Consider the following 27,744-nt stretch of genomic DNA (forward strand, 5'->3'; position numbering starts at 1 on the left):
AATGTATGTCGTTACAAAGTCGTAATGTTGCCGCATCTGTTTTGACTTTTAGTTTATTTTAGCTTTGACATATAACAAAATTCTAATACAAATAAAATAATGTAATGAATTTTACTATAGTCTATCCGACAAAGTTTAGAACACACGCCAAGGTTGTATTTGATTATATTTCCTTTGAAATCCTTTCCATACCACTTATGAGTTAAAGCTCTGGATGCCCATTCGGTACAGTATTTCCATGTAAAAATATTTTGATCTCCTTAGTTTGTTCTGTTGTTACCCTTTACATCTTTCTTGATAAAACTACATATAATCACTTCATTCTCCTTAATGAATTTGTAATATATGCAGAACAATTACTATTCTTCATGTTCTGAATAATATATTCTGATATATTCATGTTTTGATATTGTTCTATGCACATAAATTGTTCATACTTTACAATACAAGTTTCTATACTTATCGTATACTAAATAATTTACGAATTTTCTAAGAATACATTACAGATTAGCTGTTGCCTCTAGAATAATTGTTTTAAATTTTGATTGTATCAAGAACACAATATCGAAGGAACTGCTCACTTTTTTCGTATATATTTTCAGGATAAGACCAACATCATGGTAATCTTGATTCTCCATCCCCTTGATATATTAAAGCGTTCCCTTTGGTGAATCTAACATTGTATTGTTTTTTTTATTTTTTAAGTGATTTTAGTAGAAAAACATATTCAAAACATGTTTGCTTCATGTTTGTATCATATATAAAGTCTAATAGTATGATATTTTACATCAGAAAAAAAAAAGAAAACGTGTGAAAGCCCTTTGAAGGTTTTAAATGAATTTTCGTTCAAGCCTTGCAGTTTATTACCTTCGAACTTTTTTAGTCTTTCAGATCATTGGTCATTGGTCTCAAAACCACCGCTTTCAAAACATTTAAACCAAAAATTGGAATATGCTAGAGCAGCATCACTCTAACTTTGGCAGTACTATAGTCTTGGGCAGTATATTTCTTCAAATGAAACCACAAAACTAATGAATTTCCAAAATGGAATCTTGAGTGTTCCACAATGCACTAATGTAATAATATTTTACTAAATGGAAAATTCAAAATCTCCAAATCATCAAATTTACGAGTTGTTTACATTGATATATTTTTTTCACCCCTAGATTTCAAATACATACAACCATTTTTAAGAAGTGACTTTTTACTTAATAATTATAAAATAAACAATAAACTTGTAAAAGTAAGAACAAATTGTCATGATATATTTAACCATTCGTTCTGACACTCATTTCTTGTTTATTTCTTAGCACCTTTTGAAAGTTTTTAAAAGTTATTAATTAACAACCCTCTACTACAATTTAAAAATCTTAACTTGTAATTTATGCTTTAAGATAGTTGTTTGGAAAGTATTACTCGTAATAATTGCCTGTTTTTGTAACTCTGTGAACAAATAAATTAACTGGCGTTAGTATACTTACTGCGAAAGTGGATCGAGACTGGGATAAGAAATGTTCGAATAAAAAAAGAGGCCAGAAATAAAACTACGGCAATGAATGTTGACAGGACCGAATTCGAAATCCATTTGTGTGGGACGTGTTTAGCATACGCCAAACTTACTGGATGCCAATGAGTGTTCCGACGCTGCAGGAGCGATTTCTCCCAAGCCGCCTCTCAGGTCCGTAAACATTTTCGATCGTATCAATTTTGCCTTAACTTATGTCTGAAACAGTTTTAGTTGGTGTAATATTATTATATCCAGGATTTTATACATGAATTAAATTTTCATTATCTGCTTACGATTTTAAAGCCGTTCATTATTTATTTTCTGTCACCTATATACAAATATACTTTTTAAAAAATATTACGACTAGTTTTGAGAGGTTTATATAGGAAATCACAATTTTCTTTTTATTTAGTTTAAACTAAAATGCCTTTGAAGAATATCTGGTGCTCTTGAAAATATGTGTTTCATTTATAAAACTTTTATGCCACTTGTAATGACAATAAATAGAATTTTTTATATCTAGTGTAAAACGCCACTTTTTCATGACTGATTGTTTTACTGAGAAATATTTTGTACTGTCTTAAGCATGCTTTTTACAAATAATGATAACGTTGTATTTCTTTATAATAGTGGTCGTCTACAAAAAAAACCAAAAACAATTAAAATATCCTGCTTTTATAAAACAAGCAAATGAAATAATATTAGTCTAAGGCACTTACTGTCTGAAGAAATTGTTTACTCATTTTCCTTTATAATTAATTGATATAATAGTTGGTACAAATATGGTAGGTTCAATAGAAATATACACAGTAAGTATTAGTGCATTTTTCAAAATAAAGCATGATAAATATGCCAAACACATAATAAGGCGTTAACCTGCTATTTTGTCAAAATATAAAACAGTAAACTTTATATTTTTACTGAGATGAATGATGAATGTTATATTAAAAAACTTCGATAACGTGTTATATTAAAAAACTTCGATAACGCAAAAGAATAAGAAATAAATAAATAATACGGACCCTTTTAAAAACCTTATTAATTTAAGTAATACTAAAAATTTGTCTAACTTTTGTAGTATATTACCAATATACTCATGGCATTTTTTCACACTTTATATTGAACCTGATATCTATTTCTAACGCTGGTATTTATATCGTAATAATAACATACTTGGGCGTAAAAATGGATACATACATTGAAAAATGCCGATTTTTTTAGAATAATTTCTCTCGAATCCTATATATGTTTCTTCAATCATTCGGTTTTGAATGTCATATTTGAATATCTGATGTAAATCTGATTTAACGAAGTGAAGCGTGAGTGTAACTAGAAGTAAATCGATACATTTTTTTCAACAAATATAAAAAACATCGATATTTTTAAGAAAAAATAAAAATAGCGAAAACTTTTTTTAAATATTTCAAAGAATTGTGTTCTTTCCTATGGGTATTTACAAATAAATGATTCACCAATCTGTTAAAATTAAGTACCAATTTTAAAGGTTTATTAAATATTATATCTAATTTATTTTGAAAAAATATCACCTACAAATATATCGATATATCGGCCAAAAATATCAAAGCATCCCTACTAGAACCTCATATCATTGAGCTTACATAGTTTCGACTACTATCAACAGGTCTTTAATTTTGTATCAACATTATATTTTTATTTTGTGAGCTGTGTCTTTACGGGCATACAGTTTTCATACCTTGGATTTTGGTAATATATCAACTTGTTATCGCCACTCACAATATAGCACAGAAGACTTTGTCTTTTATTCGACAAGCAATAGAACGAAGATATTGAAACGAATCCAATTGACATTTTCAGTCAATTCGTATGGTAGGCATTTCCGATTCTTATAGATCTTGCCCATCGCATATAAATATCTGGAAACAATTTATTCATAAATTTTTAGTTTGTTTTTTATTATTTTACACTTTGTGAAGTGAACGTGAAATTTTTAGGCTTTGATGATTAACGTTTATATACATTGAATAACATTAATTATTTTACGTAGAGAGATATTCAAATTCGTCGAATTTAAGAGTTAGGTTAGGTTGTTGTCAACCATTGTTTAACCAGGGTTACCAGGATTTTAGATCATTTTGTAATCTTTACAGAATTGTAAATGTTTAAAATCTCTTCACGAATCCATAAATAGAGTACTAAAGCCGTATAAACATAAGAGTTTTATGTTATATTCTTGCCATAAACTTCAAACCAGTTGAATTCCAATATTACTCGTATTTTCTTCCTTATCATAACTTTGATTATTATGTTACCAGCCATAATTACAATACTTTGATTCTTTTTTAAAAACGATTAGACAATACATATTATTTCAGCAATAAACATTGCTTTTTAGGAAAAGAACACTACACGTACATTTCATTTCGGCATGCCATTGTGAAAAGTATGGTTATAAACAAAGAATACAGGTTTCCGAACCAAACGATGAAAATCGTCAAACGCCGTCAAATAATTTTTGGAAACCGAAACTTTCGGAGAAGAACCGAACGGCCCACGAATTGATTTCGATCACCGCGAACGGAGAGATTTTCGCCGAACCCATGCCGAATCCTCGCGCAGACCCCGAACGTTCGCTTCGTTCAACTCTATACTCCCCATTACATTCTAAAGAACAAACTTTAAAATAACATCGAATTTTTAATCGAAAATAGGTAGAAATAGGCATGAAAATCTATACCAAATATCTGTCATGTTCAGTCCACCGTGCAAAAATATCAGCACACCAAACACTCGGATTTCGCTCGGCAAAATTCCCGAGCTGAGAGTTTTTTTCGGTAGGTAAAAGGCGACCGTAGCCGACGTAAAAAAAAATGTTCGCCAATTTACTCGGTGCCGGTAAAGCACACAACAGCATTAGCGCTCGTCTTTTTCTGTAGGCTGGACACGTTCCGTTAAAATTGATTCGGAATTTCGGCCGTGTCGACATCCTTTGTCGTGGCTCCTTCATCGCGTAGGAACCCTTTTTCCTTCGACGGTTTCTTCTTATTTATTGAAATGTTTCTGGGGTGACGCGCTTCGTAGCGTAGGTTAACACTCAATATATATATATATATATATATATATATATATATATATATATATATATATATATATATATATATATATATAGAGTGATGATAGTGAAGATTTAAATTTCACTCGGATACTCACTATTAAATACAATGATAATTAACTATATTCTCAGTAGATGGAATGTTAACAAAATCAAGTATACCGAAAAGTCATTACCTTTTTTTTTTCAGAAAAATACTACATAATTTTCAAGAAATTAGAAAAATGTGTTTATCTAAGCTATTACCCACTTGATTCTATTGCCTGATTGACTCTGATTCTTGTTTATTTTTGAGAAAAAATATTCTCCAAAATTGGTGAAGTTCTGCAAGCGCGTGCCCCGTTAATGCGAAGAGTCGATAGCCGGGCGAGGCAAGGTTTAGATAGTACGACGGGTGCTATATGTCACATCCAAGTCCTTTCAACACTTCCTTGTTTTAAGTGTGAAACGGCGCTTTATTGTGCTGCAAAATTACTTTACCGTGACCTCGGGCTTATTCTGTATCGAGTAGCGATCACTATTAATTATTTCACCTGGTTTCAAGAGTTCGTAATACGCCACGCCAACTTGATCCCACCAAACGCGGAACATTGTTTTGCGATCAGAACAATTTGACTTTAGCGTCGGTAGGTCCGCTTCGTCAGGTGGTAACTATATTTTTTCATCACCCGTCACTATGGTCACGGGTTATCAAGAAAACAAAGATTTAAAAAAAGAGCTAACTTTTATAAAAACCATTAATAGTTTCGTGAACTATCAGCATGCTTATATTTACAATGACTCTTCCATCAATGACAATAAAACTGTTGGTGACCAGTGTATTAATGACCTGGTGATTTTCAGAAAAAAGCAAATTTTCTATTTTTCCAAACAAAATGTTCGTTCAGTAAACGTCCACAGGCGATTTCAAATAGGTCACAAGTGTTTTATTTGTCAACAATTTATAAAAAGAAGATGTTATCACCAAATCACGACATATCATGAAAGATTTCTGTATATTCAAGAATATAATAAATATATATTCGAATGTTACTTTTAAAATATGTCAAATATTTTACCTTATTCACTTGTTTTTAATATTAAATATTCAGAAATTATAATAGAAAAATAATTGAACAAGAACTCGTTGGTAGTTTTTAATACTACTTATACAGGGTGGGGTAAAAGTCCCGTTACCATTGACGCAATTTCCGTTAAGTGATGATAATGGAATGATTATTTTCTATAGATATTGTCACTATTCTTGCTCGTTCTTGCGGCGTATATATATCCATAATAAAATTTGGACGTCTACACAATACACTGGTTAAAGCGAAACTGAGCTAAAAGTTCTATAATAAAGATGGAACTCAATCAAAATGATAGCGGGGCTTTTGCCCCACCCTACTTCATCCATCTAAATTTCCGGTAAAAATATATTAATTTACTTATGATAGAGTTATCCGATGAAGTAATTACATTTAATTTTAATAATTAATATGACATACCTACTGATCGACTGACTCTATGATAAAGACTATTTAGGATCTATCTGTCGGTTAAGTAGTTATCCATGTCCTTCTAATTTATATCCATTTTGGTATCACTCAAAGTACCGTAATGGTGAATGCCAATTATAGTATAGGATTGAGGCACATTATTAGAGTAAAATATTGACGTTATTATAGCGTTGAGATCTTTTTGGGGCAAGACTTTATTTTATTTTATTTTATACGGATTCTGTTATTTTAAATTCGCTCGCATATATAATATATAAGTGTTGTTCAACATTTATTTATATATCTGAACGCTTTTACTTGATGCCTTCAGTAATCCTATAATAGATGTAATTATGGCAACATAGTTTAGAAATGTATAACGCTATTGCTTTATTTAATAAGGTTTCTCAATACACTTTGGTCGTTTTCTGTTGACGAGAATTTTTTTCTGGTGGCGTCTGTTTAACTTATTGTTTATTATTCAATCAGTGATTTAGCATTAAAAATGCCCATGACAAATTACACAATTATGCAACAGGTCTAAATAATAAACTTTTGTTATTAAAATTAGAAATAAAATAACCGAAATGAATGCTGATCTGAATGCTGAAAAAAAATGTGTTTAGTTTAATCTTGCAAGTAACTTAATGCAAATACGTATTGTGCATACGAGCATAAATTGTACAAGCAAAGGGTGATGGCTATTTCCAATATACTTAAAATAATTTAAAATAGAATTCAAGAACAAGTTATATTTTCCATTTAGAGATTTTGAGCATTTAATGCTGTGCAAAGTATGATATTTTTGTGCACAAAAAATTAATATCAATATAGTTTCAGTTTTCTTCTACTTTTTTCTATTTTTCTAGCAGCATGACAATATCGTATTTTGACCAAAAAGTCTATTTAGTTTATTGCAGTAATAATGAAGGTTCGATGGATGCATTTAAGATCCAATAGGATAGAGCACATGATGTCTTAGGTGGCTTATAACTGACCCACAAGTCATCACGACCATAATGGAATATTGTAAACAATAGTGGATTGCTTTTAAGGGGACAACAGAGACATATTTGGGTAATCATAGATACCATAACTATAAACAAATCGTCAAAACGAGTGCAACGCTAAAGTTTGCTTAATCTAAAAGCAAATTTTCTTCATTCCCAAGACGATTATTTTCATGAAAAATTGGAATATGTGAGTGGAGGGCAAGGTAAACGATTTCTCAAGGACATTAAATAGATGGAGAAAGGATACCAAGAAAAATGGAGATGGTTTCTGAGATACGTTTCAACTTCTACACACAAGCGAAAATGTACAAAGAAGAAACTTACCAGAAAAAAGAATATATATCAATATGTGCTTGTGAAGCTATGTCAGATAAAAATATGTATCTTTAATGGTTTGGTTTGTTTTACGTTTTGCATATTTACTAAGAAATATGTCGTCTTATGACAAAAGGAAGTCATTTTATAATTCAATAGACCCAAAATATAAAGACTGTGCCGTAAAGCCTAAACAGCTCTCAATTTTTTTTTGAGACCAGTGTTACTATTTGCAAAACCATCGAGCTTTAGAGTTATGTTAAATTGTTTTTCAGTTAATTGAAAAGTCCCCGGCCTGACACATAGATGGCTCTAATAGAATTAAGTCCATATGTTTTCTAGTGAGCCCTAACCTTCAAAAGATGCGTGTATAAATTTGACAGCTGTCAGATCATTAGTTTGTGAATTATGGCATTTTGATTGAAACAACTATTGTTATTGTGAAAAAATTGGATAAAAAGGAATTTCGCGTGTTGATAAAATATTGCTTTTTGAAGGGAAAAATTACATTTGAAGCAAAAACTTGACTTGATGTCGAGTCTCCGGCCACTGTCCCATGAATATCAACCATCATGGATTGCTGTGCTAAGTTTAGACGTGGTGAAATCAGCACCGAGGATGGTGAACGCAGTGGACGCCCATAAGAGGTTGTTACTGATGAAAACATTAAAAAATCCACAAAATGATTTTGGATGACCGTAAGTTGAAATTGAATGAAATATCAGATACTCTAAAGATATCAACTGAACGTGTACATCATATCATTCACGAATATTTGGGTATGAGAAAGCTCTGTGGAGAGTGGGTGCCACGCAAGCTCACGTTTAACCAAAAATAACGACGAGTTAATGATTCAGAATAATGTTTGAAGATGACCAAGCGTAATAAACTCGAGTTTTTGCGTCGATATGTGACAATGGATGAAAGATGGCTAAATCATGTTACTTCTAAATCCTATCGACAGTCATCCGAGTGAACTGCACACGATAAATCCGCTCCAAAGCTTAAACCCATTTCAATTTCCTCAAAAAAGCTTTTCTGTAACCCTATTTCAATTTCATCGCATTCTTCGTTCATTCATAGAGCATAAATTGCATAAGCAAAGGGTTTGGTATTTGCAATATATTTAATGTAAATTACAATAGAGTTCTAGTTATATTTGTTTTGCTCATTCAATTCTACTCAAACAACTAACATTTTATTCTCAAAATATTCATTTAAAAATAGTTTTAGTTTTCTTCTACTATTTCCTATTTTTCTGGCAACATGATGATAAATCATGTATTGTCCATGAAACCATGAATTTTTCATGTTAAAACTGCTTTTCTGTCAACCCGTTTCAGTTTCCATACAAAGAATTGTTATAATGTGATAATAAGTACTAAAGAAAAATGCTACAGAATTGCTACAAATATTGCTGCGTTATGATATATTATGTTTATATCAAAATGTCAAATTAATGTAAAAAATCATTATATCTCGTGATACTTTTTATCATATATGGTATATATTATTTGCAATTTCCATAATTGTTTTAATTGCTTTCGTTTTGCTCGTTTCGCAACAAATTTGCGAACTCTTTGTAACGCCTACTCCGACCTGAAACGCTCTTGAAACAAAAAAACAACCTGTTCGATACAAATCGAATATTGTATTTCAACCAATAGGCTTTATCAGGGCCCATAAAGCAACTAATTCGGATCTCGCCGAACAACAGTCTAGTATCAAATCGGACAATAACCGCCAAATCTGGCCGACCGTTCGCGAGGCACGCCGACACAGGCGTTCGGAGATTTACGGCATTTACAAGTACCTTTTTGTGTTACCGACAAAGTCATTAACTGGATAAAATTACCCGGGAGTTGATCTTGCGTCTCGCTCGTCCGTCTTCGCGCTACTCTAGTCGCGTCTTTGTCTCGCGCCCCGTGTTCTCTACGTGTTCGCTTGATTTATGGGGCCGAATCAGTCTCTGTTTATGATCGCATAAACCAAGGGTTATTACTTTGATGGCTGCCAAATAATAGTCCTTTACGTATTCAGAATCGTTACCGGGGCTGATATTGCCCCAATATAATGCCCCGACGCTGCGTCGTATTGGCCGAACTTTTCAGATTAATTCGGTTTGAACTTTTATGGATTCAACCGAGCGTTTCGTGGTGTTTGTGAATTGCTAAAACTGTTTTCTTTGAATATATAGTCTATCCAAAGTCTTAGTGAACTCTGAAAGATATAATATGTTGACTGTTGCAGTTTATACACTCGTTTTAATACCAGACAATATTTTCCTTCTCATTTCATAACCGGTTGAAGCGAGATACTATGCCATCTGTTACATCAGAACATGCAGTCTAATCAGCCTGCAAAAGTCGTTTCATTGTCAAATGTCTGCAAAATTCTTCTAAACATAAGTGATAACAAATAATCAACAGGTCAATTGAAAGATCCCCGGCCTGATATATAGATGGCGTTACTAGAATTAAATCTACGTATGCGAAAGCTCTGTGCAAAGTGGGTGCCGTGCGAGCTCACATTTGACCAAAAACAACGAGGAGTTGATTATTCGAAGCAGTATTTGAAGATGATCAAGCATAATAAACTCGAGTTTTTGCGTCGATATGCGACAATGGATGAAACATGACTCCATTATTTCACTCCGAAGTCCAATAGACAGTCGTCCGAGTGGACTGCACACGATGAACCCGCTCCAAAACGTGGGAAAACTCAACAGTCAACTGGCAAGGTTATGGCGTCTGTATTTTGGGATGCGCGTGAAGTAATTTTCATTGACTACCTTGAAAAAGAAAGAAAACCATCTACAGCGACTATTACATAGCCTTATTGGACCGTTTGATAGATGAAATCGCCGAAAAACCTGTGGTGCTTGCAATCAAAATAGTAGCGGGACTTTTGCCACACGTTTTATAATATCCAATTGCTGAATAATCTTAGAATTAGTTTATTAGAATTATATTTAGAACTTAATTTATAAATATTATTTTCTGGAATTGTACAATTCTTCTTTAAGCCTCATAAAAATTTATATAAATAAGAAAATTCAATATGAGGAAAAAAACTTGTTCTCATCAATTTTTTTATATTTTTTTAAAAGCGCTTCATATACTTCAGATTAAAAGCGCTTCATATACTTCAGACCTGGAGCCTTCAAAATTTTGTTTTCGACTTTCCTTACTTTTGTTAACTGATATGAAGATATATGATTCCAAAAGCTGTAAAATCACGTTCTAACGTTCGATTTTAGTTTCATTAAATTAAAAGTGGTGATACTGATTTCAGTGACAAAGAAAAGTCGGGAAAACCAAGAAAGTTGGAAGATAAGAAATTGCAAACATTGGGCGAAAACCCAGACTAAACCCTCCAATAATTGTCAGATCACCTAGGAGTTGATAAATCAACTGTTTGCGGACATTTATATGCCCTCGAAAATATCCAAAAGGAGGGAAAATGGTGAAATATTCATGGCCATAAAGTATTACTGAACTTTTGGTGGGATCAGCAACGTGTATCACACAGCTCGAAAAGTCTATAGAAACTATTTGATGGTTTTAGAATAAAATATCAATACAATCAAAAGCCCATTTTTTTACAAACATTTAGTTTAAGAGCCGATTCTTATTTTAAAAGGTACCTTTCCTAGATATTATGATATAAAGCGCAGGAATAAGCTTGTTTTCCATCCATCTATTAATTAAAATTATTTATTAATATTGCAATCAAGTGAATGGATAGGTAAACCTAAAAGCCAAACAAATCGATTAACACAACTGCATTTAGTTAATATTACCGTGAATCGTTAAATTGATTGAATGAAGAATATATTTTAAAAACATAGAGGCTAAACATGAATGTAATGATTTATGTTAAAATAGTTTGCTTAAACTAGATCTGTCACCTTTCAGCCAGGAACTCTTAATTTAGGAATCCGAATATAATTTGAATATATGATAGTTTACATAAAGGAAGTGCAGATTATTTACTTTTTATATATATTTCTTGCAATATGTGTCGTCAGATCATGTTTATCATGTTAATGATGAGTGACAAATCAACATGAGAGATAGAGACAACAAATCTAGAACAACAGCATTTTATTTAATGCTGATCAAGATTCAGTTCTTCATAGCACAATGGTGCCCTTAAGAAGCTTTGAAGTAGTTCTGCGTCAGAGCGGTGGTTTTTATGACTGTGGTGGTTTTTTTAGCTCTACAGGTTATTCTGACATTTAAAGAAACCTACAATAATTTGGAATTGATATTTTGCAAATTAATATCCCGACTGGCTGGGGTCCAATGATTTTAAAATTGTCTACACGTTATTGTGCACAAACAACCTTATGTCCTTTTTGTCTCTATGGGATAACAGTAAAGGAGCGATCACAGGACCATAGAAAGTCGGTCGCCGAGAGAGCTTAAAGTTGATAAGAAGAACGTCCTCCAGGAAATATTAGTACCTCTACATAAGTTCTTTAGCACTTCTGCACATAAAATTGTGATTAATGAAGCACTAATCTTAAAAAATCACTTCACAAAGATAGAGGTTGCTTCAATTACGTACCAGCCACTAGAGGGCTTATGACTAGTTCACAATTTATCACAACCGTGACAAAAGAAGACCCTAATTATAAACAAATCATCAAAAAATGCTAAAAGCATTTCAAGATTTAGGTTGCCTAATGAGCCCAGAAGTTCTTTTACTATCACCTAAAATACTTTCCGGAAAAATTGGCAAATGTTGGTGCAAGGCAAGAGGCAAGAAGAACGATTTTATGGAGATATTAAAGAGATCTAGAAAAGATACCAAGGAAAATGGAGTGTCTCAATGATATAGGACTACCGTTGAACACTTCAGAGAGACCTTGCTGGTTCTTCACACAAAGAAAAGGTTTAATTGTGTGCTAGTGAACGTACATTAGATGAAAATATATAGTCCATTTAGTAAAACAGTGAACATACGTCATCTAAATTTATGGCGTAAAAGCGTCGCAATGTTGCCACATCAATTTTGAGTTTTATTTAGTTGATTTTACTTCGAGATATAACAACATAATGTTTTCAATATAATTTATTTTAACATTACAGTATATCTAATACCGATATTATCTCGCTCCTGTTTGATATAAAACAGATGCAATCTGTTTCTGTTCGATCTAATGTCTTCAGGATTTTCAGTCACAGTAATAATAAAAATTTGAAATTTATCAAATCAAGCAAAGCACCAAAACAACGTTTTCCGCTTTAAAACCTGTTATTATTGTCATTAATATTTTGAAGAATTTTGCAGACGTTTGACATTATTTTATCCGGGTAAATGTTCGAACGTATCAGACAATATTATATTTCTTTTTAACCAGAGCAAAATGAGAATGGAAATATTTCCTGATGTTAAAACGAATTTACAAATTGCAATAGGCAATACATTAAACATCATAATGGTGTGAGTTCACCATTATTTTGAATAGACTATATATATCGTTAATGGTGTGTAACTAAAGTAACTTTTTTCAATGTTATTCAAATAGTATTATCACAAATTATCAAAAAACGTAGGTCCTGTTACAAAAAGGATGGCATTTTCAGATTCAGCACACCCTAAAACATAAAAAATATGTCACAAGACCTAAAGAGCTCTTATAAAATGTTTTGCGGACTTATGTAATCAGTACCACGCCTGGAGAATACTTTAGAACTCTTAGTCGCTATAGGTGACTGGTTGTCCGCAACAGATTTTCATACAAATTAGTTAAATGACTTTAAAATGATTTATCAATGATTATATTGATAGTTTTAGCTGTTCGTAGAATACCACTGCATATATCGTCAAAATACAGGGCATGATATTAAAGCTAACACTTATTTGTGATTGACATCAAAATAATTGCTATTAAGGTGATATAACTGTCTAGAAATGCAAGAAATTCGTTTTCGCACATTTAGATCTTAACCCTTTAAAAATATGTCCTTGAAAAGATTTTTATAAATGTAACTTATTTTCAGAGATATAGCTGTTTTAGTGAGGAGGCATCTAAACCGCGGCATCTAAAACGTTTAAAGTTTCAAACATATTTATCTACTTTTTTCGAGACAGTTTACCAGATTTACTGTACTGATTTACTTCTTCATTTACATATTTTAAAGTCTTCTTTAACCAACCTGCGAGTTTATCTGGACTGGACCTACAGTTTAACGTGGACTCCGAACCACGGTCCCCGGCATTAAGCCTACCGACTGGCGAGTGACCAACTTTAGAAATCATCCCAGAAGACATCCGGTCTTACCCAGCCTGGTTACTGACGTGACTGGGATCATTTTCCTTGACGGATTTTGCACTATTACTTAGGACAATCACAAACATACATTTACAACCATGCGCAAGTAGGCTTCGAACCCGCGACTATTGCAACAGTAGATGGACCGTCCTTTCGCCATTACCACTGCGCCATCAAGCCGGCGAACTGATTTATTTGAAATTTAGTGCACGTTTTTGCTAAACACCCTTCTGTCAAAATTTGGCCCTCGTAAATCTAAATTGTGATTATTATTTTGCTATCTAAAAGGAAAAAAACGAAAATATCAAAAAAAGTGAGAAAATAATACCTGGTATTTTCGAACAGCCGAAATTTGGCAAAAAACTTTGTAGCGCTTCATAGCCTATAACTTTTAGGATTTTTTATTTTCTCACTTTTTTTCTTTTATATAAGCTTTAACATTTATAAACTTCTAAAAAATACCTAAAATTCGCGTCTCTAAACTAGAACACCCCAAACTTTTCAAAACGATAGGACAATGACTTTCTATATGTATTCAATGGTCATCATCCAGCCATGATGGTCATATAAACTCGACTACAAAATATTTTCCGAAGATGAAATTATGAGCGAAGAATTTTATAAAATAAAAAATTATTTGAATGGTTTAAACTTAATGTCCCATAATGTTAAACTTATAACTAGTAAGTGATAAATAATTCCTGATTATATTGTATTGAAGACTTTATTACTGAATATTGGTTTAAAGAGATAAAAAAAATATAGGCGAATGTGTTTTGACAAATATCATCGTCATGGACCATCAAATATATAATATATAAAGAAAAATAGAAGGACTTATTCGCTGTCGTTTTTTCAGCATTGTCTGTTCCCTCTAAAACAGGCATAACACGCTTGTTTAGACGGGCTCCTCTTGCCCTTTTTCCCGCTTTAGCTCGCCTTTAAAAGCAGTGGAACAAAAAAAACCTAAAAAGCTTTCGCAGAAAAACGGATGTTTTTATTGAACGGAAAAATATAGATAGTTGGAATAAAAAACGAGATGGAGAGTTTCCGTGACCTGGAATTCTAGGCATCATCAGCATAATTAAAAGGGACGATCTATTCTTTCTTTCGAAGTGGAATGCGAACCGGTCTGTTGAAAAAGGTTAAAGAGGACTCATTAGTATTCACCATAAACTTTAGCTTGTCGCTTTGTATAATATCTCTATATGTCACACCTTTAGAATGTAATAAATTGCCCCATATAAACTTTAATTTTAATTAACTGCATTTAATTGGTGAATGAATATATTTCCATAAGGGTGTCAAATTAATTAAGGTATAGAGTGGTCCAGAAATTAATTAATGTAACTATTCGATGTTACTTCCATATACAAACACTAATTTAAGTGAGCAGTGATTCGAAGGTTGCAAAAAAGGATAGTACAATGAACTAATTCTAGAGTATTTCGTAAACCAAAGAAATTTTCTATGTTTGTAGAAATTCGTTTATTCTAGTAGATGTATCTAAATCAATGTAACAGAACTATTTCATCTTGATATTACACTGCATCCCTATAATATTGAACTACCATAGAATTTGAAGCCAGTAGAGTTTTCAAATAAAATTAAATATTTCACAATAACGAATGCTATATAATGTTCATTCAATGATCTTCATGGTATTCTGTTTCTTACCTACTTGTTATGGGATACCTTAGATTCAATTAACCATGCCTTACGTTGATGTGTGCTATCACTACGTGAATAAGTCCATCGTTCTTACTATGCGCTAAGCGCATGTTCCAAGAAGTAAAATTTAAGCTATTTAGATTATTTAGATATAGGGTTTGAATCCATTATTTTTTGATTTGTGAGGCTTGGAGTTGAATCAGGGAATACATTGCGGCTCTTTGTGGGGTAGAGTGGCGGAGAGAGCCTGGAATATACGAGGGTGGTTCAAATATGATGGAGGGTGGTTCAAATATGATGGAGACAAACGGTGTAGATGCAGCGCATGTATGTTTTGAAGGTCGTACCTTGAGTGTATGATAGCTGGGTCCCTTACAAACAGTGTGGCATAGTTTTGGTCGGGAGCGCATGTCTTACGCACGTGCTCGACTATGAGTGAATGTCAAGTGCCGACCGCCGTAGCCCAACGTATTGTCATTCGTTTTTTAGTGTGACTGTTTCAAGAAAAGTTTTCTGTGAAATCAGTTAGGTAGTGAGTTCCTGAGTAGGGCTGCCGTGTTTAAATGGGGCAAAGTCTTCAAGGATTGCCGCGAAACCGTTCAGAATGAGCCGCATGATAGTCGACCGCGAACCAACATCACACCAAACAACATTCACCGGGTAGAACAACTCATTTTCGAGGGCCGTAGGATGAATGTTCGAGACATTTCGGCAGAACTCGGCAGCAATGTTGGTAGTGTAGAGTCTATGATCCACGAACAACTTCAGTATCGCAAAATAACCGCGCGGTAGTTTCCTAAACTGGTGAACTTCGAGCAAAATTGTACTCGGTTGAAAGTTTGTCGCCGCTGACGCGATATGAGACGGAGGGGGACGGTTTTTTTAACGCGAATCTTCATTACTCACGAGACATGGGTACATTATTACACTCCCGAAAGAAAGATGTCGTCTAACGAGAGGAGGAAGAAGGAGGAAGGGGCGAAGACATCCCGAAACACGTTTACACCGTTCACGTTCACGTTTCTGAAAACACACGTGGAACCCGCCTATTGCTCGAAACGGAGGAGCATTCCATCACGAAGTCCGATTCTTTGCCAGGATAACACGCGCCGTCATACGCCTACGCCACACGCTCGATGCAATATCGGAATTAGAGTGGGAGCTAGAACACCTCCCCTACACTCCGGATCACCCTGCGACTACCACATGTTTGGACTACTGAAACAAAACCTCGGGGGTCAAAGATTCGACACCGACGACGAGGTAGAGGCGTTCGTGCGCACATAGGTGTCCGAGTTGCCCAAGGAATTCTTCGATACCGGCATCAAAAAACTTCCGGAAAGATGGACAAAATGCGTAACTAGTTAGAGAAAATACCAGAAAATCTGTACATTTTTGTAAATTTTTTAAATAGTAAATAAACGTGTCAAAGTATTTGTCTCGATCATATTTGAATCACCCTCTGCTTTAGGCTTATTATATATGACCCAGTAATTTGTTTTTGTAGAAACTGGATGTGCTAAAAATATTTATAGAATATTTTCTCTGTAGTCTTCCTAATTTGCATTTACATCCTGAGCAGTTTGCGGGGTATGGTCCACCGGAGTTGCTGAATTGTGGGTGGATTATTATCCCTTTTGTATTCCCTGGTGTGAATTTTTCTTTTACATTTTACGCAAATAGATTGTGCTTTGCATTTGATTGCAGAATAGTATATTTGGCAGCTATATTTCTTCCATTCATTTTCTATGGGCCTAGGTCTCAATTCGTTGAACTTTGGCTATTGCCAGCTCTTTTCTCATTTCTATCACGGCTACCATATCGAGAACCACCTTTATTATTATTCTAGCTTTGCGCTCTGCTGGTGAGCAGAAAGAATGATATGGGTATTCGTCCTTTCATCGATTATTTCTGTGTGTGCTGTGGCCCCATGTTGCTGAAACCATTCAGGCGCAAGAAAATTTCGAATCATGTCTTGGTACCGTTCAGCAGTAACAGTAATTGAAACACCTTGATCATTTTCAGAAAAATAGGGACCAATGATATTTCCAGCATGAATGCCACAACATACAGTTGTATTTAGTAGATGCAATGATGTCTCATGAATTAATTGAGGATTCTGTGTTCATCAAAAGGGTCCTGTGTTTCCGTTTAATGACGTGGCCACTGAGAAGAAAATGGGCTTTATCGCTCATTATCATTTTAGACGAAAAATCTTCAATTTCATTAGGTTGATCAGGATATCTCGGTAGCAATTTTTCGATTAATTGAGTTTTGTACGGGAACATTTTCGAATCAGTCTTTAAACTTCACCTTAAACTGCATACATAAACGTTTTTCTGGGAAACAGGTCTCTGAATTGATGTTTCTGGAGACTCCGCAACACTATAGCGCACCAGAGCCACATTTTCAGCATTACGAGACGTCCGTTGCCTTCCAGAGCGAGCTTTTTTGTCTGCTGTCATGCCGTACTGTCAAAAATTTGCATGTATACGTTATATTGTGATTTTGTGAGGTATTTGACGATTAGGATATTTTTGACGCCATTTCCGCTTAGTGGTAATAATCAAACGATTATTTTCAATAAATATTGTCACTATTTCTGCTCGTTCTTGGAGCGCTTGTTTATCTACAATAATATTTAAACGTCTACACAACACAATGGTTAAGGTCAAACTGAGCTAAACGTCACATAACCAAGATGCTTTTGTCCCACTTTTTAGTTTTCGAAATTAATTTTTAATAAATTGATGTTTTGTTTATTATTGTCATTGTAAAAGATAAAAATTTAATTATTAATTAAACAACACAAAATAATATTAGTACAATTTATGCAACCAAAAATAATAGATAACGTTACATACAAAGGGTGAAAAAAAATTAACTGTGTTAAATATTGTTCTTAGTGTTATTGCCAATTAACCATTTAAATTGTTATTAATATTTTATTATATATCTAAATTAACATTTATAGTTTAAATTAACTAACTAAAATTTGTAAAAAGTAAATGTAATTTTTATGCTGCAATAAAAAGTAGTAAGTTTAAAAAATAAGATATAAGATTTATTCTCCATGTTCCGTTGACGGGGGATGCCTTCCATTTCGACCCTTACACTAGCAGCGACCTTATTTTCCACTGTCGAGTAATCTTCAAAGAAAAACATAAAAGCCTATTCGTCGTCGTGTTCCAGCTTTATCGGAACCACCCTAAAGCGGGATCTACAGGCTTTGTAAACGACACCTTTTCCACTTTCAGCTTGTTCCGAACAGATGTAGAAAAAAATCGGTATGTTGTATATTTAATTGATAATTTGTTCTCAAGATTCGAGATACGAGATGAATGCTAATAAATTTAGTTAATTTGAGTGTACTATCTCAATTTAATTTATTTGAGAACAAACATTAATTATCAATATTAGGTGCAGTGACGGCTCCTGATAAAAAATGTGGTATGTGTAAAAAAATGCGTTATGCAATATTTGCAGAAAAACAATCTATTTTTTATACATTAAATCCATCCTACGTCTTTTCTGTTTTGCAAATTTGGTAACCACTATCTCTATTTCGGTGATAAACTGTTTTTCTACACATAGAATGAATGGTAAACGAATAACGGTAGAACTAATAAGATATTCAGCAAAAAGATAGCTCTTAAACGGTAAGAAGGTGGCCCTTAAACTGATCTGATCAGATTTAAACTGATCTTAGTCTGATCTTCCGCCAGTGATTTTCTGAGAAACGTCTTGTCCTTTCGGCCTCTGATATAGTCATGGGGTTTATTAGCACGATTTCTAATAATTGACTAGTCTTCTTTAATGTGTCTCCTAGATTGCTTGCTATTAAGAATGTTAGAAGAGGTGTGCACCCTTCAATGTTCTGCAATAATTTCGTGAATAAATAACTAATAGTTCGGTTTGTAATCGTTCTTTATCAAGTGTGGGATAAAAGCAACATACGGAAGTCAGTTTATCCTCAGGAAATTTACCGCAATACCCAAAATATTATGAAAAGAAAAGTGATGCTACTAATGGACTGCCCTTTAAAACAAAACCGATCTTTTGTACAATTTATTATAACATCACCCACCTCTAAAGCTAAAATTCGGTGATCAAATATACTGTTGCCTAGACGGTTACGTTTATTTTCAGCTGGCCCTTGATATGGCTTATTATATCTGATGTTTCACTAATGGTGTTATCAATATTATTTCGAACTTGAATTATAATACCTTCAAAATTATCGATAGCGTCGCTTATTCCAGTACGTTCGATTTTTCTTTTCTGCAATTGTTTAAAATGTTACCTACGTAGGGCATCACATTATGGAAATAAATTATCCGAAAATTGGGATTAATTACCGTTCCGCAAATAGAGAATGTTGCACTATAGACAGTGTTGTTGAAGAAATCATATTCTACTTGATCCATACTCTCAATGAGATGGCTTGTATTTTCGTACACAACATTAATAGTCTGTATATTAAAATTCCAACGGGTCGGAGAATAGTAGGGATCCTCCTGTTTAACATTTTGTTCAGCATCTCTATTCGTTTGGATGAATTTTCTTGAGATTACATAATTATTTTTGAGAGACTCTTATGTTTTTTTTTGGATGCACCAACCACGACTGATTTGATACATACATGTGCAAGAAATACAGATACATACATACATATACAAAGAAATACAGATACATACATACATATACAAGAAATATTCGTTTGTTGTATTTGTATTGAACGATTGTCTATTATCAACACTGATTGATATAAGACTTATTCATTTTGACGTAAGATAATACATGTTGTCGACGGGAGGTTAGACAGGATATTAGGTTATATCAAGGTTATGCGGAGGTAATACAGGATAGGAACGCAATCCCAAAAAAAAACAGAGAATATTGCTAAATTTAGAATCTCGCATGGGTGTATTTATTTATGAGAAGAGTTATAAAGATGCATGCATCAACGCATGTACTTTGTTGAGCGATAATTGTTGGTGAAAATACGATATATCGCTGTAAATAATTTTAAACTACAAGGAAGTGAACAAGAGGTACTACAGGGGCTAGTTCTGCCATGCTCTTTCGATAATATACATCACATTATTTTTATTATTTACTAATTCTATCAATATGCATTTATATAATTATTAATTTCTTATATCTAACAGGTATTCTAACAGGTACTACAAAAATGGTATCGAAAAGTTGCAGGGTCGCAATAATCAGTGTATTACACTTGAAGAGAATTATGTTGAATAAAAAAAACTAATTTTGCCAAAAAACTGTATTGTACTATGCCGGTGAGTTTTCAATTGACCTGTTATCAGTGAATGTTTTATGCAATTCATAAAAATAATACCAGAACATTATCTTTTTGATTGGTGACTGGAGCAAATTAAAAAATAGTGACAAAGTTGACAAGCAAAGATATGAATAACAATTTCATTGTTTAGTGGTGATTAAATAAGAACATGGTATGTGTACTCATATTGTTGCAAATGCTATTGTAGCTGTTTGGAATATGTACTAGAGTGAACATAAATTGCCTACCATCGTCGAAATAACAGCAAAAGACTAGGAAGTGGCGTCTTGTATATGATAACCCAAGTGCTTTTTAATGGTGTGTTATATGCTGCAAATTTATAAACAAAGACATATCAAATCTAACCATAAGTAGCAAAATAAGTAATTATTTTTTAAACCCAATTATATTTTTGTATTCTGTTTTTATCGTAACTTTATATATAGTCAATTCAAAATAGCGGTGATACGGGAAAGGTCGCAATGTTGCTGTGTTTTAGTACATTTAGGCTCTGACACATAACAAAATTTTAATAAAAATAAAATAATTGAACAAATATTCTATTAAATGCAATTTATTTTAACATTATAGTACAATTAATTTTACAGCCACAATAATTTATAGGTTAGACTTGTTTTATTATATATACATTGAGCTTTTTTCCACACTAGTATCGGTAGGGTTCTAGTTCTCATTAGAGAGCATATTTATGTTTTACGCTTAGTTCTTGTTTCTTTAAAGTCATTATGATATTACTACATTTCCGTTTAGTTCGTCCTGTTACTATCTGTATACATCTTTCTTGATAAAACTACATTTAATCACTCCATACTCCTTAATGCATTTGCCATATCTGCAAAATAGTTAGTGTTATTTCTCTACTCATACATGTTAACCAATCGTTCATGTATATTCTGAGCAATAACACACATGCTCATAAAGCTTTCACGCTCTATAATACAATTCCCTACAATTAAAGTATATTAATTTTATACTGACCTTTAGTGGTTTCCTCTTTCATCACCCTGTCTTAGTAATCGTCAGTATTCATCGTCAGAATCATAAACCAACATTCATAAAGTTTTATTCAATTACAGTCACGAAATACTAGTTAAGTTAACAACCAAGCAGTTTATTTCCAATCTATTAAAAACTTGCTCAAGATTCTACTATTTTTCAGTTTCTTCTTCAATGTGTCTGATCGAGCTCATACAAACAGAAGGTGTTATTTTCGACAATACCTCTTTCCATAAATCCAGAAAGATCTGGTTCGAATATCCTCCTCGACCTGAATATCTATTGTAATAATTAATTGCAATGCCCCTTATCAACTCAATTGTATTAAAAATGCAATGATAGGGAGGGAGACATAATATTCTGTGGCCATAACATTCATTAATCTGATCTACTATGTATCTTTTCTCAGGCTGAATTCTAAAGAAGTAAATTACATAAAATGCAATTAAATATTTCATTTATATTTACCGAGTAGTAATTTGAAATAGTTCATTCTTTAACATGATTTCCTCGACACCTACGTACTTTAAGCCATTCCTTAATTGCAGCCTTTTTTGATGAACTTTTTAGGATTTTCTCCACCAGAGTACTAAATATATAGTTGATATGGTGCATTGTACATAACAATAACTGATTTCTTCATGGTAGTCACCCTTTGACTTCGAGAAATACTAATTCTGCACTTGGAAAATAAAGAGTTTTGTTTCCAGCTTGAAGAACTATATGTCTGCAATGAATAAATGTTATGACTAAAATAGACTAATCGATAGTTATTCTATCGTTTACCTTTTACCATGAACTTTTTATTGTTTGTATAATATATTTATTATCATCTTGCCATGAGCAACCCAATGTACCATTCCGAAATATTCGTGGCTCTTTTAAATATATAAATTGATATAATTCTTCCTTAATTTTGTTATGTTTTTGAAAATTGTATTTTTTTAAAAGCAATCTCTGGAAGTTCCATTAAACCCCTTCGTGGGTTATCTTTACACCACTTAAATGCTAGATTATCCGACAATGTATGAACGGATGTCCTACATCTCTCAAATAGCTGTATATCTTTTGGATCTTTGTGCACACTTTCCACTCTAACAATTTTCTCTGAAATAATTGTATTAAATTATGTTTCGATTGAAAGAACTATCTGATCTCCGAAACCCCAAGATTGATCTTGATTCATCCCCTGTTTCGCATAAACACGGTTTCTATTTGGCCAATTTTAGGTTATATTGTTTTTTATTTTTTGGGATATTTTAATGACCGTATCCATACTAATATAAAGTGCAGCTGTAAGGCCCAAAAAATATTTTCAATAAAAACCGCGGCGATTTCAAATTTATTAAAACAACGTTTTAACTACGTTAAACAACGGTTTATAACCCGTAATTATAATATTTTGATGAATTTTCAGAAGTTTGGCAAACGGACAATTTTTGCAGGCTTATTCCGTTACATGTTCGAACTTCTCAACAGCATTCTATCTCTTTTTAAATAGAATAAAATGACAAGGATAATATTGTCTGACTGTAAAACGAATTTACAACTTTAGACAGACTTATATTGACACTCGTGTCACTGCTATTTTGAATTGACTATATATTTTTAACCCATATCGGAGATTCTATACGATTTCAATCAATCATAGAAAACATTACTTTATCAAACAAGACATACACGACATTAGATACAATTTTAACAAACATTCGATTTACTGTCTTTAGATTCACTAATGATAATGTTTCCTTAGTTTGTCCTAGTTTAAAATACATTATGACAGTTATTCTACCTTGTAATATAGATAAATTGTAGCTTTAAAAGCCATTAGATATTCCGTTTGTGTTTACTAGACAAGTACCTATTCACCGTTGAATATGTGCTACGTTTAAATCAATAAAGTCTATTGAACAAAATAAAGCGGAGGACTGACATCGCATGAACTGTAATTATATATTACCCATAAAACGTTTTCATTTTATTATTCATATTTAATAACATAACATATTTAATAAGATATATAAGTTAATTTAAACTAATTAAGTTCAGAAAAAAATAACTGAAGCTTAATTTTTTCATTAGTAATAGAGGAAATGAAAAAAATATAGCAAAGCTATATTCCGTTAGTATAATACGAGGGTCACTATTTATATTTCGGGAATTGGCAACACTGTTGTCATACGGGTTCATCTCTCGGTTCCATCGTAAAGTTTGAGATTTTTGACGAAATACGTACTCAGAACTTTTTGTCACACGGACGCTATTTATTTATTTTATATTTAATTGGAAGTTTCGTCTCGGCAAAAAATGGAACTGAATCGTGAATATTTTCGTGCAATGATTTTTCACGATTTTCGAGGTGGATTATCACAATAAAAGTGCACCAATCAACTTAACTTGACTTTTGGCGATGAAGCTCCATTAAAAGCCACCGTGTATCGCTGGTTTAGTAAATTCAATCGTGGTTGTAGTTCGTTGCCCGACGAATTTCTTGAAGGTCCTCCAAAATCGGCAGTTCTGCCAGAAAACATCGATACTGTGTGCGAACTGATTAAGCTAGATTATCATGTCGCCTATTGTAAAATTTAGGTATGCTTAAGCATTAGTTCCAACAACATATATGCGATTTTACATGAACACTTAGCTGTGCGAAAGCTATGTTCGTGTTGGATATTTCACAATTTGACAATCGCTCAAAAAAAGGCTCGTGTCGATTGGTGCAAAGAAATGCTTAAGAAATTCACTCGCGGTGCTTCGAAAAACGTTTGTAAAATCGTGACAGATGACGAATCATGGATATATTCGTATATGCCCTAAAGTAAGCAGCAGTCGACTCTATGGGTCATTTGCAACAGTGATCGTAGAACAGTAAATTCTAATTGGTACACAACCATTTGTTTGCCAGAAGTCTTCGGTGAAATAAGGAAAACACACAAGAGACGCCGGATTGTTCTTCATCATGACAATGCGAACTCTCAAACAAGAGGCTATTTGAGCACTAAAAACATCGAATTGATGGGTCATCCGCCGTACAGCTCCTACGTATCTGTTAGTATAATATATTACAAACATTACAATATATCCTAAATACGTTAACAAAATGACTAAAACAGGGAAATTTCCAAAGCTCTCAGAATGGCTATGCATTTAAATGAAAAAAGTGTTAGGTAACACACTGTTTGTTACGATATGTTAAATTTGTATATATCAGTTTTAGTATCATTTTTCAGAGTGCTTATTAAAAATAAGGAAGAAGAAAGCATATATAATATGAATGTATCTGGGTACTGACATGTTGGCCATAATACTGTACATGTTTGTCATATGCAAATTACATAGACCCTGCTGGATGAAGAATATAACATTACGAGAGAATAATCAAGACATACAAGACAGATTAGAAATTAATTTGTAGTTATTTCTGTTTCTGTTCTTTGCTGTTGCCTCGATTTATTTCTTTCATTTTTATTATTTCACTATATCTGTTAAAAGCTTTTATTTATGTTATCGTAAGTTATTTAATAACGAAATGTATATTAGTAAATACAAACAACATAACAATTATGAATTGATCCAAGTTAATAGGCCAATTGAAAAGTTACCGGCCTACCATATTAAAACACACTGATACACTGATTATAGCGACCCTCCAAATTTTCGATACCATTTTTGTAGTACGATTTGTTCTTTACTTAAAAATAGGCCTTAGTTTCGGCGATCACCTCTTCATTCGACGAAAATTTCTTCCCAGCGAGCATTGTTTTGAGATCGGAGAACAGGAAATAATCGCTGGGGGGCAGATTTGGAGAACACGGTAGATGAGGAAGCAATTCGATTCCCAATTCATGGATTTTGCCATCGTCTTCACTGACTTGTGACACGGTGTATTTTATTGGTGAAGCAGCATTTTCTATTTCTTCAAATGCGGCCGTTTTTCGGCGATTTCGTCCTTCAAACGGTCCATTAACGCTGTATAATAGTCGCTGTTGATTGTGCTTCCTTTTTCAAGGAAATCAATAAAATTATACTATGCGCGTCCCAAAACACAGATGCCATAACCTTGCCAGCGGGCTGTTGCATTTTCCCACGCTTTGGTGCGGGTTCATCGTGTACAGTTCACTCAGATGACTGTCGAATGGACTTCGGGGTGAAATGATGGAGCCATGTTTCATCATCATGGAGCATTGTTACCTGTCGACGCAAAAACTCGGATTTATTACGCTTGATCATCTTCAAACACTGTTCCGAATCATCAACTCGTCGTTGTTTTTGATCAAATGTGAGCTCGCCCCGGACGCACTTTGCACAGAGCTTTCTCATACCCAAATATTCGTGAATGATGATGTACAGGTTCAGTCGATATACTTAGGGTGTCTGCTATTTCATTCAATTTCAATTTACGGTCATTCAAAATCATTTTGTGGATTTTTTAATGTTTTCGTCGATAACAACCTCCTTTGGGCTCCACTTGACTCTCCACTCCAAGCTCCAAGCTTGGTCCACTGCGTTCGCAGTCTTCGGTGCTCATTTCACCATGTCTAAATGTAGCATACTGACCATTGATGGTAGATTTTCCTGGGGTTGTGTCCAGAAACTCGGTATCAAGCCAACTTTTTGCTTCAACTGTAATTTTTCCGTTCAAAAAGCAATATTTTATTAACACGCGAAATTCCTTTTCCATTTTTTCACAATAACAAAAGTTGCTTCACTGAAAATGCTATAATTCACAAACTAATGATCCAATAGCTGTCAAATTTATACACGAATCTTTTGACAGTTAGGGCTAACTAAAAAACATATGGATTTAATTCTAGTAGCGTCCTTTATTTGTCAGGCCGGGGACTTTTCAATTGAACTGTTATATGTTAAATTATTTTTTTTAATATTCGTGTCCACTAATTGTCCTAAAATGTTATATATTAATAGATAAATTCGCATTCTGCCAAATTGTCCAACAAAATCTGGGCCTATATACGCTAAAAATATCGTAAATATCTAAAGTAAATTGAAATGTTACTAAAATAGCTAATTTATATACTACAGTTCGTCTAAAATAACAGTAAGCAGATGTTATCAAACATAATTTATATTAAAATTATAGTACATCTAATGCACATATTATTTCATAAATTTTCATGCAGCCAGCGTCGCTTTTACTGTGTGAGTTCATCCAGTCCAAAGGTGTTATTGTAGACAATGCTTGTGTCCACCTGTTCAAACAATATTTGGTTGTATGCCTTCGTCTTCGTATGTCGGATTCATTGCCACAACTTTACAACAATTTGGATGGAAGCCATCTCCGTGGCCATAATTTAGGTTTATTCCTAAAAAAAATTGCATAAACACAATAAGGCACTCAATTTTACTTATTAGTTTCTTCTTATTCTTCATTTATCTAACATCTTCACAACATAATTAATGTTTTGTAAGCCATTCCTTAATTACAGACTTTATCGAGTTACTTTATTTTGAATATTTTCCATCAGTCTACACGGTTTTTTTTACTGTATTACCATGGGTGGCTTGATGTTCCATTTTTAATATGTTTTCTGAGAATACTTCCCAGATTAACAGTTCCTCTGGAATAGTTGTATTGAATTATGGTTATATTTCCAACACAATAACAAAAAAAGCAAACTTTTTTTATAACCTCCATATATTTTATTAGGAAAAGGAAAAACATCAAAGTTATTACCATCATCTCCATTCTTCACCCGCTGCGTATGTGGACCGTTTCTGTTTGGTGAATCTAATATTAAATTGATCTTAACTTTTCGTGATATTTTAATTACCATGTTCATAGTAATATTCAGTACAGTGGCTCTAACTAAAAAATATTTCAAGCGAAAACCTCAGCAACTTAATATTTAGTAGTATCCTCTCTAATGCATTACTGGCAAGAAGGGACTCCTTACATTGTTCCTGTTTGAAGTAACTGATATTCAATCAGAGCAAACACATATATTAAACAGCGATTTAAAATATATCAAAACAACCGAAGCGCCAAAACAACGTTTGTTTGTTTCTAATCTCTAAATATCAAGATTAGGGCTTTGAAGAGTCG

General features: G+C 33.2%; 1 protein-coding gene across 1 annotated transcript in view; it reads left to right on the plus strand.

The window, feature by feature from the left end:
* The window catches only part of LOC143189965 (C3 and PZP-like alpha-2-macroglobulin domain-containing protein 8), a 468,650-nt gene that overhangs the window by 83,430 nt on the left and 357,476 nt on the right, over window positions 1–27,744 (plus strand). The gene's annotated exons all lie outside the window — the stretch shown is intronic.

Source organism: Rhynchophorus ferrugineus, unplaced genomic scaffold (genome assembly GCF_030347505.1).
Source record: "Rhynchophorus ferrugineus isolate W39M unplaced genomic scaffold, kcgeb_rfMv2 rfM2, whole genome shotgun sequence".
Classification (NCBI taxonomy): Eukaryota; Metazoa; Arthropoda; class Insecta; order Coleoptera; family Curculionidae; genus Rhynchophorus; species Rhynchophorus ferrugineus.